Source organism: Mandrillus leucophaeus, unplaced genomic scaffold (genome assembly GCF_000951045.1).
Source record: "Mandrillus leucophaeus isolate KB7577 unplaced genomic scaffold, Mleu.le_1.0 Scaffold991, whole genome shotgun sequence".
NCBI classification, from domain to species: domain Eukaryota; kingdom Metazoa; phylum Chordata; class Mammalia; order Primates; family Cercopithecidae; genus Mandrillus; species Mandrillus leucophaeus.
In genome coordinates, this window is record NW_012110819.1 from 19,261 (window position 1) to 31,854 (window position 12,594).

A 12,594-nucleotide genomic window follows, 5' to 3' on the forward strand; every position below is an offset into this window, starting at 1 on the left:
AGCACTAATTGCCCAATTACAGTGCTTTGGGACACTGCTAAAATTGTGCCTGAGGCTTTTAAGCAAATTCAGCTTTAAAGCAAATGATCCCAGTAGTCAAAATTATTTACTAAACACAGCACAATTTCTTCTAGATAGATTATTTAAGGCCTATTACGCTTGCTAGATCCTTATAGTACAAAATACTTGGGTCCTTAGTGAGACTGTTGCCTCTTTTCATAAAACCTTTTTATATTCAGCACCAACATGTAAAAGGAGTATTATATATTTGGGTAGAGAGGACTCATGTAAATATTCTTAACCTGAAAAACAGTTTTCTTTTTCTTGGGCTATTTTGAAGAAGGGATAAAGAGTTGTTCTGCATCAGCATTATTTGTAAATATAGAGTTAAAGGTTTATTTAAAAAATGCTCTCTTTTTGTTCAAGTATATTAGCCATGTAAACTATAAGGGATTTGAATGTATTCTAATTTATTCCATTATTTGGGCATACTCCTTTTTAAATTTCTGTTTGGGGAAATTTTATCAAACATTTGCATTACTGACAACAAATAACCATTGTGGACTGTGTTAGGCGTTTTCTCCATTTTCTCACATAGTTCTCATTAGTCTTCTCAACAGCTCTCAGCTATTCCCAACTTCATTTTACAGAAGAGGAAATTGAGGCTTTCATTGGGTAAATAACCCACCTAGGATCACATTGCTGATAAGTGGCAGGAGAATATTAAGTATAGCTTAAAAAATTGAAAACCATGGTACAAATTAAAATATTTCCAGAAGATAGAAACAAAAAAGAAAGTACCAAACACTAAAACACAGATCTTAACAATACACTGAAAAAACTGAATATAAATATATTTTACAATTTTGAACATGATTTTAATAAAATACTTTTTTAAACCCTGTAATGAATTCTTTTAAAAGTTAGTCTCTAATTTACCCTTCATAATAATCTGGGTTTTCAGATATAAGATCTGCTTAAGGTGGGGTCCATCTTCACCATTTGGAACTATGTCCATATAACACTTGAAAAGTGGGCCATCCTTTACTATACATAATTCATACATTTCACTACTCTCTGTCTTTACAGTTAATGAAGATTGTGGCTGTCTTTATTGTACTGATAACTTATAATGGTATTTACATCAAACCAAGTTGACCTCTGTGTTAGGTCATTCTCATGCTGCTATAAAAATTTATAATAAAACAGATTTTAATTGACTTATGGTTCTGCAGGCTGTACAGGAAGCATAGCGGCATCTGCTTCCGGGGAGGTCTCAGGAGTCTTCCAATTATGGTGGACTGTAAAAGGGGAGCAGAGCACATAACATGGCAGAAGCAGGAGCAAGAGAGGGAGAAAATGGAGATGGGAGGTGCCACACACTGTTAAATGACCAGACTTTGTGAGAACTCACTATCACAAAGACAGCACCCAGACAAGAAGGATTCGCCGCCGTTATTCAAATACCTCCCACCAGGCCCCACCTCCAGCACCGGGAGTTACAATACAACATGAGATGTGGAAGCAGGGGCATAATATCCAAACTATATTAATCTATAATGTCCTTTTATGCCTTCCTCTGATCTTTTAGAACCTGTAGCCAAACTGTACATGTAATTATGAAGTTCAAATGTAACATAGAAGTACTATTGACTTTTATCATTAACAGTTTTTCCTTTGGGGAAAATTTTTTAAAGCCTATAATTTTTTTTTTGTAGTTTAGAGAAAATCCAAAAGGAGGTGAATTTACTCAGAAGAATCAGCCAACCAATGGAAGAAACAGCAAAACAAATTCTTATAAAGAAAACAAAACAAACAACAACAAAACTTACTTCAGTGTAGTTTCAGACTTGCCTTACACAGAGTAGGCAAACAAAATATTTGTTAAACTGAATTAAATGGTCTATTTCTTGTGTTAGGAACATTTCTTTGCAGTAATCTTGGACATTTTTGCAAGTTGAACTCTCTGGGAGGCAGACTCAGATAGTAAGCAAAGTACAGGAGATGTACTAGGAAGTCTTCTAGGGTTGGGCAGAGGGAGAAACTGGTTAGCAATGCAGTGTCACCCAAGGTTTTAGCCAACACTATACGGGGCTTTGAGACTGAGCTGGCCCTTCTGGTTTGTGTCCTGTTACGATGAGAGGCCTCAGATCTTTGTAATCTGTCATTGATTAGTCACTGAATATTAGCTGCTCCCTTCACTCCCTGGGAAGGTGGCCTGACCATGGACAAGGCAGCTTTCTCCAGCTGATGGCACATTCTGTATAGGGCTGACCACAGAGATAGCACTATTTCAGCAGCTGGTGGAATAAGTCTTGGTATCCTGACATGGGATCTGAGAGAAGTAGCACTGTATTCGTATCCACTGCAAACACTGTGGCCGGTGAGTGAAATGAAACAAAAATAACAAGGAATATTTTCACTATGCTGTTCCATTCCAACACTCCATCTTTCAAACTCGAATTCTGTTAAATGACAGACACGTGTGTGTGTGTGTGAGTGTGTGTGTGTGTTTTTTTCGTTACTCTCAACTCACAGGTAGACTTGTGAGGTCTGACTTGGCTCATTATTCTGAAAATTTCCTATTCATTATCTCACATAGCAGGGAGCCTCTTTGGACCATCAAGCCTATAAATTTACAATTGCACATTAATCAGTGGAATATAATTGCTAGTTGCTGCCTCCAGGCTTGGGACACATTGTAAATGCCAGGATATACACAATTACCCCCAAGGTTTGCTTAGGAGCCTTTGCCCATCCAACAAGAAAATGAGCATTGCAGTAATTGAGAAAATGAACACCTTGGGTCTTTCTCTTGCTGGCAATGGTTAGAAACTATTATCATGGAATTGGCCTGCTTTGTTTCTTGTTTTCTCTCATAAGTATTGCTAGGAAAGAAGCTATTTGGTACACAAAGAGTTTTAGCTTGTTTGGGTTGAGGAAGATGAACTGTAAGATGAAGAAGTGTTAAGTCCTAATGCCTTACAGACTCAGCACTCAGACTTTTTATTAAAGTTTTTTTTCACTAGATGGAGCAGGGAGGTGGAGAGGGGAAAAATTTTACCTGGGAGTTCTGGAAATCACCTAAAAGTGTATACGTAATTTTGGATATATATACATCCGTACATTTTTCTTTCTTTTCTTTTTCCAGAGGAGATTGTCCATAGCTATCATTAGAGGCTCAAAGTGATCTATGACAACAAAAGTTTAGGAATTATTATATTAAAAATAAAACAAAAAAGGCTCATTTATTTTCTGATTTTAAGCTATCATCTTTCTATGCCTAAACATGTATTTGGACACTGCACAAACACCTTATTCCACTTTTAAACAACTAATTCATCACAAGTGAACTCTATCACTATTTTCTCTATTTCTGTAAGTCATATCACATTTATTTAAATTGTTCAGTTTAGAAATGGAAGCATTAGTCCCTTCTCCTCTTCTTTGTTTTCCACATCTGAGATCCATGGGATGATGTGGCTGAAAGACAAAGTATCTTCCATTTTATAAATCTTACTTACACTAGTGGTCTTTTGGTATATCACTGCTCAGAATGTTTTATGAAACCCCATTCAATGATAAAATGGTTTTTGGACATGATAATTATAAAGGAAGAGTAGTAGAAAATGTTTCTTTATAAGGATACCAAATCCTGGGAAGTCCAAGGATAGAAGGAAAGAAACAATGAGACCTGGTTTATGAGACAATGCTTAGATAACTTTTTTTTGGTGAATGGATTAGATGGCCTTTCATAGACCAGTCTAAATTTTGCTGTGTTAGCTGTAGCATGGTGATTATGAAGGGGAAGGTATATGTGTTGGAATCAACCACAAGTAGGCTGGATTTGGGAGGCCAATAATCTTTGAAGTGATTGTGTGAACTCTGCTCAGTAGCAGAGTCAGACAATAGAACCCATTCAAATTCACAAGTTTTGGAAAACACAAATGCCAGGTTAGCAAAGAAAAGATAGGACATGAAAGTACAGGTTCTTGTTCCTAGTAAAGTTAGGTGGAATTTCCCAATGTCTTATGAAATTTGCTACATATTCCTGAGCAGGAAATTGTTCTGCTAAGTCCTCTTTTTCTATTTCCCATATATCCTTACCATAGATTTATCCTTGTAGGCAATTTGTGTATCTTTTCCTTAGAACTCACAAGAGTCTAGCCTGCTGGACTAGTAAAACTTCTCTAGCTAAAAGGGAACATTTCCCTGACAGTGATCTCATAGGTGTTTACTGATGCCTGAAATTCCAGCAACAATATGCAAAGCCTTTTATTCAACAAGGAAAAATGCAGAATAGGGAAGGAAAAGAAATAAGTCAACTAATGTTTGCTGTGCATCTATCATGGCTCCGGCACTATGCTAAGCCCCATATTCAGATTACCTATTTGTGCACTTGATTCTACTTTCCAAGGTAGTTATATTTATCCCAGAGGAAAAAACTACTGCCCAGTGAGTTTACGCAACTTGCCAAAGTCAGTCACTTTTTTCCTTAGGGGGTTTTATTATCACTATGACAACGGCACTGTGACCCAGGATGATTCACTTAAATGTTTGGTGCTTAGAGAGGCCCTTTACCTCTATCCTTTTGTTAAGATTTGGACCAGGAGGGAAGAGAGTAGAACTAGCTAGAGGGAGGGAGAAAGTTTGGTGTAGGACTGGTTATTTAATAATTTCTTTAGCTCCAAGTCAACTCTCTTATGCTCCATTGTTTGATACTGCCGTGGGGCCCCGCAAACTACATTTTCCAGACTCCTTTGTCTAGGTGGTCCTTTTATAGAATCTGCCAACAGGGAGTACCTTAGAGAGACAAGAAAGTGGGTGCAGGGGAGAAGGGACTTTATCTTTTTGCCCATTCCTACACTGTGGGACCAGAAACAATGTTAGCCCTAGCAGCAGTTGTTGGCTGCAACATCTGATTACTTTCAATACTTTAAGAACCAGTGTCTTCATACTCCCTCATAGGAACCACCTGCAGGGAATGGTGTGCTCCCTCCTCAGAAGCCTGAAAACCAACTCCATGGGGCTCCTGGTCCAAGCTCACAGGTTGTTGTAGCCCCATTTCTTCCCTTTCTTCTAGCCTTAAAGTGGCAGCAGCTTCCTCCCTGGGCTACCTCAGTGTTCCCTTTTTGTTCTTTCAGTTGTACAATGCCCTTTGCACCCAGTTCCTTGTATGAAAACCTCTGTTTTTGAAATGTTATGATGGTTTTTGTTTTCCTGACCAGAAATTGATGGTGTGTGTTTGTATAGCTAACATGGGGAGTAGATAGACAATTGGGAGTACCAAAGGCTTGAGAAAAATAAAAGTCTTTAATGTGGCCCAGCAAACTGCTAGCTGCATCAATGGATTGTTAGAAAAGGAGTTGTCTTGACTGAGAGGCCCTTGGAAGAAAATGTCTGAATTTCATGTCATCCACCATAAGAGCATTTCTTAATGCATGAAGGCATGAGATCTAGAAAGAGGCTCTGGATATTATGTCTCTTTAAAGTAAATGCAAAAAGTCACACAGAGTGTCCTAGTCCATTTATGCAGGTATAACAAAATACCTTAGACTGGGTAATTTATAAAGCAGAGAAACATGTTTTTTTCCCCAGTTCTGGAGCCTGGGAAGTCCAAGATCAAGGCACCAGCATCATGTCTGGTGAGGGCTGCTCTCTGCTTCTAGGATGGCACTTTGATGTTGCATCCTCTGGAGGGGAAGAACACTGTATCATCACATGGCAGAAGGGATAGAAGGGCAAAAAGGGGTGAATTTCTTCCACAAGCCCTTTTATAAGGGTACCTAATCCCATTCATGAGGGCATAGCCCTCATGACTCAATCACCCCTAAAGTTCACACCTGTTAATAATGTTGCATTGGGAATTAAGTTTCAACATGAATTTTAAAGGAGTCAAAAGCATTTAACTCATGGCACACAGGAACCAGATTTCCATATTATAGCATATTTTTACTGTATCAGGTGGTAAAAGAGAATTACTTGCAATTTAATCCATTTCACTAGAGACACAAGAGCAATCTTCCCTTGTGTGTCCAGTGTCTTTTTCACCTTCCTAGAGTTTGGGATGAGATGGTGTGCAAGATTTGATCCTCCTCCCACCACAGACTGCCTGTGTTTCCTTTCTACTCAAATGTCAGTGAATGCTTTCAACTGTTTTCTAAGGAAACAAATTACCTATTTATCGAAATGAGTTAACTGTAGCTTGCTGACAAACAGTAGTCCATTTTCGGGAGCAGCTGTCAGACTTAAAACATTAAAATCCCATCAAAAACATTTCAGGAAATACAGCCAAAACCTTATAAGTAACTTTCTAAAATCTGTTCTGCTCAGATGTATTCAAGATAATTAATTGGCATAGTACTTTTCATGTTCTGAGTATTTTTTTTAAGTTGATAAATTTATTTCAGATGTTCTCATAGATATATTACCTTAAATTTAACAAATAGACACTACATGCAGTGATAAAAATAAAAATGACCATGATACAATGGAGACCTACAATATGTCCAAAAATGATGAAAACTTTTTCCATGCTGGCACAGGGGAAAGCACAGTTATTTATACCTCTCCTATGTTTAGCATTTTCCTTCACCCTGGTCTCCAAACCCGCTCTCATAGAGTTCTTCTGAGGTCCACTAGATGGAATGGCCTAAAGGCCCTTGCGGTAGAGTCAGAAGGTCCCTAAGTCCTAAACAATTTGAAATAGTAAAGGTCTAGAATTCCAACTAAATCTCAGTTTTCTGAAATGTACTTAATATAATATTGTCCCACAGTTACTCAACAAAAATAAGATTTTCAAAGCCAAACAAATTGGGACAGTTAGGCATACTATCACTATTTCCTGGAGGTTTAGCTTGTAAAACACAATTTAAAGACTGAGAAGTCCTGCGGTAAAGAAACTGGTTTAAATTTGTGGAAGATAATAAATTCCAAATTTATATGATCATAGAACCTCTCTTATCTTTTACAGTTTGTATGATCAACACCCCAAACTAATATTTGTAGGAACACATTTTTGGCAGTACTGTATATGAATAATAGGAAGTACGTAAAGATATTTAAAGGTCCTTCAGCAAAAGAGTAAAACCTAGAGAATATGAGATTCTAATAAATATTTACTTTCTGAAAAATATATGATATTTTATATTAGTTAGGTGTCTCTGTTGAAAGTAATAGAAGAACTGTTTCAAAGTGGTTGAAAGCAAAAATGGGAATTTAGTGTTTTACATTGAAAAATTCAGGATAGACTTTGCTTCAGACACTGCTAAATTCTAAAATAAAGAAGTGTTTTACTTCTAGTACTACCATTATTGTCAGAATCCTTGTATAGTCTCTGGAAACCCATCTTATCCATATGTGGCAGCATGACAACTGTAAATCTTCAGTCATTTATATTTTCAGGATCTAGTGTAGTGGGAAAGAGACCGTCTCTTTCCCACCACGCTAGCTGGAGCTAGTGGTGGAGACACGTTCAAATTGAGTACATTTCCCTGGTCTATTTTTATATTGTGCTAACAGGAAAAAAATCCAAAACATTTTCAAAGTTGTATGTTCTTACTTGAGCATCAGGAGAAGGGTATAAGCTTGGTTGACTGGATTCCCACACTGCACTGGAACAAATTGGAAAGAGATCCTGGTTAGAAGCAATCATTGCTTTTATCCAGAAAAAAGCAATCTGTTTCTCTGGGTAACTTACCAAAGGAGCAGGGTGTTAGTCAGGGTTATCCAGAGAAGCAGATATATGTATATGTATATGTATATGTATATGTATATGTATATGTATATGTATATGAAGGTATATTATGGGGGTTATCCAGAGAAGCAGATATCTATCTATATCTATATCTATATATGAAGGTATATTACGGGAATTGGCCCACATGATGATGAAGGCTGAGAAATCTGCAATATGCCATCTGCAAGGTGGAGAACCAGGAAAGCCTGTGGAGTAATTCAGTGTGAGCCCCAAATTCCAAGAACAAGGCACTCCTTTATCAGACAGCAGGAGAAGATAGATGTCCCAAATCAAGGAGAAAAAAATTTGCTGTTCCTTCATCTTTTTGTTCTCTCTGGATCCTCAGTGGATTGGATAACGCTCACCCACATTGGAGAGAGGATCTTCTTCACTCAGTCTATTGATTCAAATGCTAATCTCTTTTAGAAATACCCTTAGAGACACACCTGGAAATAGCGTTTTACCAGTTGTCTGGGCATCCCTTTAACCCATTCAAATTGACACATAAAATTAATTATCACAAGTGTTGACCATCAATGCCTTAATATGGCCTTAGTAATTTGCATTAGCAGGAGCCCCCAGAGCCACAGAAAGAAGAGAATGAAGATAGAGAAGGAAGAAGGGAAGCCCACAGTTGACCCTTACAGAATCTCCTTCCTTTGGCTTCTATGATTTCTCCTCTTTCCAGCGTCTGTTTCCTCACAATTCTCCATCACTTGGAGGGTTAGTCCAGTTCTTCACCTTGTCAGTCTTGTTTTCCCTTCCAAAATTCCAAGAATACCTATCTGTCCTCACAAATGTTTACATAGCCCCAGACCTGTGGCTTGGGTTTGGAGTCTCCTTATTTCTGATTTATGGTGAGAAATGGCATGTAAATTATTGTTTATTGTAAATAGAAAAGATATTTTCCTGGCAATGCAAGATAGCAGTCTGAGAAATTTCTCTTCTCCCCACCTGTGTGAATACTTTATATGTATCGAAGTTCAATCTGTGTTTATGTGTGTGTGGGTATCTTGATGATTTTATATGTTGTTTCCCAAAGTACCTCTCATCCTTCTAGCCTCCTCTCTCACCACTCCCTTACTTACACTTTTTGCTTAATCAATGCAAGCCTCCTGTAGTTCCCAATGCATTTTCTTACTATGTACCACTGTCCTTGGTTGAGGTTTCCTAAATACAGCCTGTGCCAGTAATTTATTGAGGGAGTGCTCTTAGGAGAAACCTGGAAAGGATTGAGGGAAGCAGGATAGAACAGAGAAAGACATCAGGCCAACATGTGGGTTCAACTGACCCTGTGGGGAGCTCTGGAACCTGAAGAATACCACAAAGTTTTTCTATCTTAAGGTAATTGGACTAGCCTTTTATTTCTCCATATCATTCAGTCATTGGTTGAGGATTATTTTTGAAAAGGGCATACCCTGCCAGGCATTTCTAGATAAGCCACCTCTCCTGAGCTGAGAATGAGTCTCAGGAGCAGAGTGCAGTTGTGAACTGTTAAGAACCAATACTCAGAGCGACTGGGAGATCTATTACAACTATCCTAAGTGCTTGAAATCAGAATTCACTCCCTGAAAATTCATCAGCCCTTCCTCATGCTTTATTGCTTAAAAACTGACCTATACAGTGCTTTTCAAACTGTAGTGTGCATCAGTATTGCCTTGAGAGTTCGTTAAAACTCAGGTTGCTTACCCTTGCCCTCAGAGCTTCTGACTCAGTAGCTCTAAGACTAGGCCTAATAATTTATACTTCTTTCTTTCCTTTGGTGTAATTTTTATTTCTTAAAATTTTTCATTAATTTTGAAACATTATTTTAAAACACTTTTGTGGGTACATTGTAGGTGTGTATATTTATGGGATACATAAAATGTTTTGATACAGGTATGCAATGTGAAATAATTACATAGTGAAGAATGGGGTATCCATCCCCTCAAGCATTTATTTTTTGAGTTACAAACAATGCAATTATACTCTAAGTTATTTTAAAATTTACAATTGAGTTATTATAGACTATAGCCACCCTATTATGTTATCAAACAAGAGATCTTATTCATTATTTCTACTTTTGTTGTACCAATTAACTGTCTCCATCTCCCACCCCACCCCCATTACCTTTCCAGCCTCTAGTAACTATCCTTCTACACTCTATGTCCATGAGTTCAATTGTTTTGATTTTTGGATCCCACAGTAAGTGAGAACATCCAATGCTTGTCTTTCTGTGCTTGGCTTATTTTGCTTAACATAATTATCTTCAGTTCCTTCAATGTTGTTGCAGATGACTGGATCTCATTCTTTTTTGGTGGCTAAATAGGACTCCATTGTGCATATGTACCATGTTTTCTTTATGCATTAATCTGTTGATGGACACTTAAGTTGCTTCTAAATCTTAGTTATTTAACAGTGCCACAACAAACACAAGAGTGCAGATATCTCTTTGATATAATGATTTCCTTTCTTTTGGGTGTACACCAGTAGTGGGATTCCTGGATTATATGGTAACTCAGTTTTTAGTTTTTTTGGACAACTTCCAAACAGTTTTCCATTCCCACCATCAGTGTACAAGGCTTTCCTTTTGTCCACATCCTCACTAACATTTGTTATTGCCTGTCTTTTGGATATGAGCCATTTTAACTGGGGTGAGATATCTCATTGTAGTTTTGATTTGCATTTCTCTGATGATCAATGATATTGAGCACCTTTTCATATATCTGATTACCATTGGTATGTCTTCTTTTGAGAAATATCTATTCAAATCTTTTGCTTATTCCTTAATCAGATTCTTAGATTTTTTCCTATATAGTCGTTTTAGATCCTTGTATATTCTGGTTATTAATCCTTTGTCAGAGGGGTAGTTTGCAAATATATTTTTACCATTCTGTGGGTTGTCTCTTCATTTCCTTGATTGTATTCTTTGCTGTGCAGAAGGTTTTTAACTTGATGTGATTCCATTTGTCCATGTGTATTTTGGTTGCTTGAGCTTGTGGGGTGTTGCTGAAGAAATCTTTGCCCAGACCAGTGTCCTGAAGATTTTCCTCAATGTTTTCTTGTATTACTTTCATAGTTTAATGTCTTAGATTTGCCTTTAATCCATTTTTATTTGATTTTTTTATCTGGTAAAAAATAGGGGCTTTGTTTTATTCTTTTGCGTATGGATATCCAGTTTCCCAGTATCATATATTGAAGAGACTGTCTTTTCCCCTGTGTAAGTTATTGGCACCTTTGTCAAAAATGAGTTAACTGTAGGTGTGTGAATTTATTTCTGGGTTCTTTATTTTGTTCCATTGGTATATATGTCTGTTTTTATGCCAGTACCATGCTGTTTTAGTTACTGTATTTCTGTAGTATGATTTGAAGTTAGGTAGTGTGATTCCTCCAGTTTTGTTCTTTTTGCTCATGACAGTATGGCTATTCTGTGTCTTTTGTGGCTCCATATAAATTTTAGGATTTTTTTTTTTTCTATTTCTATGAAGAATGTTTGGTATTTTGATAGGAATTTCATTGAATCTGTATGTTGCTTTGGGTAGTGTGGACATTTTTAACAATATTGATTCTTCCAATCCATGAACATGCAATATTTTTCCATTTTTGGTGTCCTCTTCAATTTGTTTAACCAGTGTTTTATAGTTTTTATTATATATATTTTTCACTTCTTTAGTTAATTGCTAGGTATTTAATTTTATATGTGGCTATTGTAAATGGGATTACTTTTTAATTCTTTTTTTTCAGATTGTTCACTGTTGACATGTAGAAATGCTACTAATTTTTGTGTGTTAATTTTATATCCTGCAACTTTACTGAATTTGTTTCTCAGTTTTCTTGTGGAGTCTTTAGATTGTTTGAAATATGAGATCATATCATCAGCTGACAAGAATAATTTGACTTTTTCCTTTCCAATTTGGGTCCCCTTTATATCCTTCTCTTGTCTGATTATTCTTGCTAGGACTTCCAGTACTATGTTGAATAACAGTATTAAAAGTGGGCATCCTTGTTGTGTTCCAGATTTTAGAGGAAAGGCTTTTATATTTTCTCTATTCAGTATGATACTAGCTGTGGGTCTGTCATATATGGCTTTTATTAAGTTGAGGTATGTTTTCTCTATCCTCAGTTTTTTGAGGATTTTTATCATGAGGAAATGTTGAATTTTATCAAATTCTTGTTCTCTATCAATTGAAATGGTCAAATAATTATATTCTTCATTCTGTTGGTGTGAGGTATCATGTTGATTGATTTGTATTTGTTGAACCGTCCTTGGATCCCAGGGCCATAATATATGACCTTTCTAATGTATTGTTGAATTTTGTTTGCCAGGATTTTGTTGATAATTTTTTATCAATATTCATCAGAAACATTGGCCTGTATTTTTTTTTTTAATGTGTCTTTGTCTGGTTTTGGTTTCAGAGTAATACTGGCCTCGTAGATTGAGTTTGGAAGTACTCCCTCCTTCTCTATTTTTCAGAATAGTTCAAGTAGGATTGGTATCATCTTTAAATGTTTGGTAGAATTCAGCAGTGAAGACTTCAGGTCCTGGGATTTTCTTTACTAGACTTCTTCTGATGTCTTCAATCTTGTTACTTGTTGTTGGTCTTTCAGGTTTTGGATTTCTTCCTGGTTCAGTTTTGGTAAGTTGTTTGCATCTAAGAATTTGTCCATTTCTTCTAAATTTTCCAATTTATTGGCACATATTTGTTCATAGTAGCCACTAATGAACCTTTGAGTTTCTGCAAGATAAGTTGTAATATCTCCTTGTTCATTTCTGATTTTATTTATTTGAATCTTCTCTCTTTTTTTCTTAGTCTGGCTAAGGGTTGGTCAATTTTGCTTAAGTTTTTTAAAAACAACTTGTTCTGTTTCATTGATCT